We start from the raw sequence: 6935 nt of genomic DNA, 5'->3' as shown, positions 1-6935 counted from the left end.
TTAATCTTTGCTAAAACGTAAAGACATTTGTTCACGACATTTGAAAGAGCCCCTCACAAATGAAGAATGGCAGTCTCAGCACTGCGACTTATTTTGAATGATCAACGGTGTAACTTATCTGATGAAAAATTAAGATCAATAATGTTGCAAAGTTAAACCAAAGTTCATTTAATTAAATTTTTTTAAATAAATTAACTTTGGTTAACTTCACAAACATTACTCAAATTAATTCTTCATCAGATAAGTTACACCATTGATCATCTATCTTCTATATATATAAAATTCTAACGTTACTGACTGACTGACTGACTGACTGATTCACTGACTGATTCATCATCGCACAGCCTAAACGGTCGAAGCTAAAGAGCTGAAATTTGGACAGGAGGTTGGTCTCCCGCCAAATAGATCCACTAAGACGGGATTTTTGGAAATTCGAATGTTTAGGGGGTAAAAACGGGTAAATTCGGTAACCTTATATCTCCTAAACTAGAAAAGATACAAAAACAGTTTAAAGCTTATCGCCGTTCATTTAAAAAATAAACGGACAGGTGTCTGGTACTTTTTTAAAATTCGGCCTCTTTAGGGAATAAACGGGTAAAAACTGTATTTTGGTACTTTTTTCGCACCCCATGTATCTTTTAAACCAGTGCACATTCAAAAAATATTTTTGACTCCTTCATAACTTAACGAAAAAATAAAAATATAAATTTAGTACTTTTTGGATATTCGGACGTTTAAGGGGTTAAAATTGTACCTATTTTTGGTACTTTTTTAATAAAACATTGTTTTTGGTTTATTAACTTATACATATGAATACATAATAACGGGCTCCCACTACGATGTTGCAACTTTTTGGAATAGAATTTTTATTTCGTTAATGGGGAGGAAAAAAGTACCAAAAGGGGTAAAAACGGGAAATTTCAATTTAGATAAAATTTTTAAATTTAGAAACAATAAATATCCTAATGGGGTGTTATTTGGAACCCCGGTACCAAGTGATATTTTTTGGTACTTTTCATTCTCCAACTGGTCCTTTTTGAGTTTTCTATGATATTGAAATAGAAACATGAAATTAATAATAAAGGGACTTTTCGCTACTTTTTCGTTCTACACAGGTACTTTTTTGAGTTTTCTTTAAAATTAAACCTAGAAACATGAAATTAAGCATGTAGAGCTCGGAGTAAATGAGAATCTATAAAATGGGACTTTTTGGTACTTTTTCGTTCTTCAAAAGGTACTTTTTGAATTTTCTATAATATTGAACCTAGAAACATGAAATTAAACATGTAGAGACCGGAGTAATTGAGAATCTATAAAAGGGGACTTTTTGGTACTTTTTCGTCCTTCGAGTGGTACTTTTTGAGTTTTCTATAAAATTTAACCTAGAAACATGAAATTAAGCATGTAGAGCCCTTAGTAAATAAGAATCTATAAAAGGGGACTTTTTGGTACTTTTTCGTCTTTCGACTGGTACTTTTTGAGTTTTCTATAAAATTTAACCTAGAAACATGAAATTAAGCATGTAGAGCCCTTAGTAAATAAGAATCTATAAAAGGGGACTTTTTGGTACTTTTTCGTCTTTCGACTGGTACTTTTTGAGTTTTCTATAAAATTTAACCTAGAAACATGAAATTAAGCATGTAGAGCCCAGAGTAAATGAGAATCTATAAAAGGGGACTTTTTGGTACTTTTTCGTCCTTCGACTGGTACTTTTTGAGTTTTCTATAAAATTTAACCTAGAAACATGAAATTAAGTAAATGAGAATCTATAAAAGAGGACTTTTTGGTACTTTTTCGTCCTTCGACTGGTACTTTTTGAGTTTTCTATAAAATTTAACCTAGAAACATGAAATTAAGCATGTAGAGCCCTTAGTAAATGAGAATCTATAAAAGAGGACTTTTTGGTACTTTTTCGTCTTTCGACTGGTACTTTTTGAGTTTTCTATAAAATTTAACCTAGAAACATGAAATTAAGCATGTAGAGCCCGGAGTAAATGAGAATCTATAAGAGGGGACTTTTTGGAACTTTTTCGTCTTTCGACTGGTACTTTTTGAGTTTTCTATAAAATTTAACCTAGAAACATGAATTTAAGCATGTAGAGCCCAGAGTAAATGAGAATCTATAATAGGGGACTTTTTGGTACTTTTTCGTCCTTCGACTGGTACTTTTTGAGTTTTCTATCAAATTAAACCTAGAAACATGAAATTAAGCATGCAGAGCCCTTAGTTAATGAGAATATATAAAAGGGGACTTTTTGGTACTTTTTCGTTCTTCGACTGGTACTTTTTGATTTTTCTATAAAATTGAACCTAAAAACATGAAATTAAGCATATAGAGCCCGGAGTAAATTGGAAACTATAAAAGAGGACCTTTTTGGTACTTTTTTTGTTCTTCGATTGGTACTTTTTGATTTTTCTATAAAATTTAACATAGAAACATGAAATTAAGCATGTAGAGCCCGGAGTAAATAAGAATCTATAAAATGGGACTTTTTGGTACTTTTTCGTTCTTCAAAATGTACTTTTTGAATTTTCTATAATATTGAACCTAGAAACATGAAATTAAACATGTAGAGACCGGAGTAAATGAGAATCTATAAAAGGGGACTTTTTGGTACTTTTTCGTCCTTCGACTGGTACTTTTTGAGTTTTGTATAAAATTTAACCTAGAAACATGAAATTAAGCATGTAGAGCCCGGAGTAAATGAGAATCTATAAAAGGGGACTTTTCGTTCATCAAAAGGTACTTTTTGAATTTTTTATAATATTGAACCTAGAAACATGAAATTAAGTATGTAGAGCCTGGATTAAGTGAGAACATATAAAAGGGGACATTTTGGAACTTTTTCGTTCTTCAAAAGGTACTTTTTGGATTTTTGTATAATATTGAAAAGGGGACTTTTTGGTACTTTTTCGTTCTTTAGAAGGTACATTTTGAATTTTCTATAATATTGAACATAGAAACATGAAATTAAGCGTTTAGAGCCTGGATAAAGTGAGAACCTATAAAAGGGCACTTTTTGGTACTTTTTCGTTCTTCAAGAAGTACTTTTTGTGTTTTTTATAATATTGATCCTAGAAACATGAAATTAAGCATGTGGAGCCGGAGTTAATTAGAATCTATAAAAGCAATCAGGGACTTGAGTGAATGAAAATTTAAACTGGAATATTTTCTGGTACTTTTTGAAATTTCTATAATATTGAACTTAGGAACATGAAATTAAGTAAAATATGTTTTTTAGTACTTTTTCGTACTTCACTGGTACTGGTACTTTTAGAGCTTTCTAAAATATTTAATATATAAACATAAAATTAAACACGCAGTATCCCAATTGAACGAAAATTGAAAAAGGATACTCTGGTACTTTTTTATTATTTTACTAATACTTTTCGAATTTTCTATAATATTGAACCTAAAAACATAAAATTGGACATGTAGCTTCCTGATTGTATAAAAATCTTTATGCGATTTTTTTGGTTTCTGGTTGAAAATCAAACATGCGTCATCCTGATTTAATGAAAATATATAAAAAGGCACTGTCTGGTACTTTTTCGTTCTTCAACTGTTTTTTTTTAATTTTCTGTAATATTGAGACTAGAATCATAAAATCAAACTTAAGGAGTTCTCTAAAAGGGGAATTTTTGATATTGCAGATATATATACATTTACAATAATGATATTTATTTTATTCCATTACGATGAGGGTAGCGAAGCACACTGGGTATAGCTAGTTCAAAATAAAAATAAACCATATTTACATTTTAAATTTAATATATTGTTTATGTTTTCATTTAGTTAAATATGTTTTATGTTTTCATTTAGTTAAATAATTTAAAAATAATTAAACTTAAATTTATTATTTAAAAATAAAACAATTTTTTATTATAACAAATAAAAATATAAATTAAATTATAACTGTTATATCCTAACTGTTTTTTTATTTCTTGTCAATAAGTAGTACAAAAAGACAAAAAACAAGTAAGAGTGCTATATTCGGCTGTGCCGAATCTTATATACCCTTCACCATAATGTATTTAAAAATTCATTTTTCCGACTATATCATTATTATAGCAATAGCAAAACATAATGAACAACAACAACGCTAAACGAAATAAACACACAAAAAAATACACAAGGCAGTAAAACCAACAGACATCCAAACATACGAAACGAAATACAGAAAAAACAAAAACAAAATACACAACGCAATGAAACCAACAGACATCCAAAAATACGAAATTCAATACACCAAGAAAACAAAAACAATATTCACAAGGCAATGAAACACAGCCATCCAAACATACGAAACGAAATACTCAAAAAAAACAAAAACAAAATACAAAGGTAATGAATAAGCAATGTTGTTGTTGTTTATTTTTAATGAAATTTTCAGAGGTTGTCTCGGATTTTTGCTTATATCTCCGTTGTTTATGAACGGATTTTGCTGATTTTAAATAGGAAACTTCTCGAAAGCATGTCTGATAGAATTATTGAAGATTTGGATCCCGAAGATATCTGGGGTCTTCAGAAAACTGATTTCAACAGACAGACAGACGGACATGGCTTAATCGACTCCGCTATCTACATATAAGGATTCAGAATATATATACTTTATGGGATCGGAAAATTATATTTTGGAAATTACAAACGGAATGACAAACTTATTATACCCTTCTCACAAAGGTGAAGCGTATAAAAATATTTATTGAAATGAAATAATTATTTATAAGAAATATTTCTTATCGTTGCCTATAACTGTTATCAAATAATATAAAAAATTAAATTTGAAATCGAATAGTTACGGATAAGAAAAAATATATATATAAAAGTTGTATTGTAATAGTTTTTTTTATTTAAGAAATATATCATAAAACTTATAATTCTTATGTCCTTGATTTTAACAATTTTAACACATTAAAAAGACAGTTTTGATTACATTTATAGGTCATGTCATACGGAAAAACATAGCAAAAATTATGAGTCGTATGTAAAATGACAATTTTGACATACATTCGAAGTTACATATGGATAAAAAAGTGACAGTACATATGTATAATACATGTCGTCTAATACCACCTTAAGCAAGATTGTTTGAAAGGTCGAATCGTGTATGCCTTACATAAGATGTAGGCAAATTCTGAGGGAACAAGCGAAACATTTGATTAAATCTATTGTCGTCCAAATATTTAAGAACTTTATTATTCCATGCCATTGATTTTGGTAATCCTAGGTTAGAACTTCGTAAAGTTTTCCAGGATCTCAACCTCTTCTTGCTCATTGCAAATATATTTTTCTAATAAATGATAAATAAATATTTCCTTTCGGCGTCAACAATGCACTATAGGCGGAAATAAATCACAGAAGGCACGTAGGGCTATGAAATTTTTTACGAGTCCCTCGAAATGATTCATAAGTATAAAAACAAAGTTTCAAATTTATCGGACCAAATTTGACCTTAGCCCCATATAAGATCCACCTCAGAAAACTACTTTAACCCTCATAGCTGACAAAAAATATCTGTATAGGTATGAAATTCAACATCAACAAGTTTTATAGGAACCGAAAATTTTCTTCCAAATTTTATGAGTATCGGTCCATAATTGACCCTATCGCCCATATAAGGTTCCCATTAGGAAATGGCATTAATGTTCATAACTGGCTTAAAAATATCAGTATATCTATAAAATTCGCCACAATCTAGTTTCATAGAATCCAACAGGTTTCTACTAAATTTTATCTCGCTCGGTCCATTATTGACCTAATTGCCCATATAAGGTCCCCATTATAAAATTACTTTAACGCTTATAACTGGCTTAAAAATGCCAATATAGTGATTAAATCCCTCATAAACAAGTTGTATGTATATATAATTGCCTCTAAAAAATTTGATGATGATCGGTCCATATTTTGCTCAAACCCTAATAAAAAGCCTTGCGATCAGTGTTGCCACAACAAAATTTTTTTTCTAATCAAAATTCGAATAAAAAATAACCAAATTAAGAAAAAATTAAACAAAATTATTTTTATTTGTTTAATGTTTACATTTGGACATTAAAATAACAAAATCATTTTCTGAAGTGGAACTATGTTAAATTTCGTCGCTAAACTGGTATTATGAAGACAGTTATGAGCGTTAAAGTAATTTTCTGTACGGGATCTTATATGAGACGTATGGTCAATTATGGACCAATTCTGATAAAATCTGACAGAGATTCCTTTAAAACTTGATTATGTTGAATTTTGTTGCTATATTGCAGTACATTATGAGCTTTAAAGTCATTTTCTGAGGAGACTTTTTATGAGGGATAGAGTCAATTACATATATACCGATCCTCATAAACTTTGACAAATACATTTCCAAAAAAAACTTTTTCATATTGAAGTTCATCGCTATACATGCTTTTTTAAGCAATATAATAATTTTCTGAATAGGGCATAATATGGGGGCTAGGTGAAATTGTTGACCGATATTTCGCAAGCAAACTGGGTCAACTAAAAATATTTTGGCAAAATATTTCAGTTTTACATTCATAACTTCAGCAATATTTGTAAACGTAATCTATCCAAATTATACGACAAATTGACTAAAATTTTGAATTTAAGACGGTAAAATAAAAACAAGTATACAACATCATCTAGAAAATGTAAATAAAGAACTAAAAGTCATGGTGAGATATTTAGTAGAAGTCAAAGGTCATGAGTATCAAATCTTTGCATATATCGCGATTATTGTTCGTCGTACGCCTTAGCTGTGTTACTTAAAATATCAGTTGATTAATACTTTAAAGATATTGTGATACTATTCTTGCATCAACTAGCAGAAAATACTTTATTAATTCTTATTAAATCATTTTTCTTAGAATTTCGGCAAATTAGCACAGTATCTGTTTATGCAAAATTTCAAATAGGTATAGAAGTTGCAATTATACTTTAA

This window comes from Lucilia sericata, unplaced genomic scaffold (assembly GCF_015586225.1).
Source record: "Lucilia sericata isolate MDLA Ls3-8-SP2 unplaced genomic scaffold, ASM1558622v1 Contig000076F_arrow, whole genome shotgun sequence".
NCBI classification, from domain to species: Eukaryota; Metazoa; Arthropoda; class Insecta; order Diptera; family Calliphoridae; genus Lucilia; species Lucilia sericata.
The sequence above is the reverse complement of the archived record's forward strand: the minus strand, read 5'-3'. Positions refer to the sequence as shown.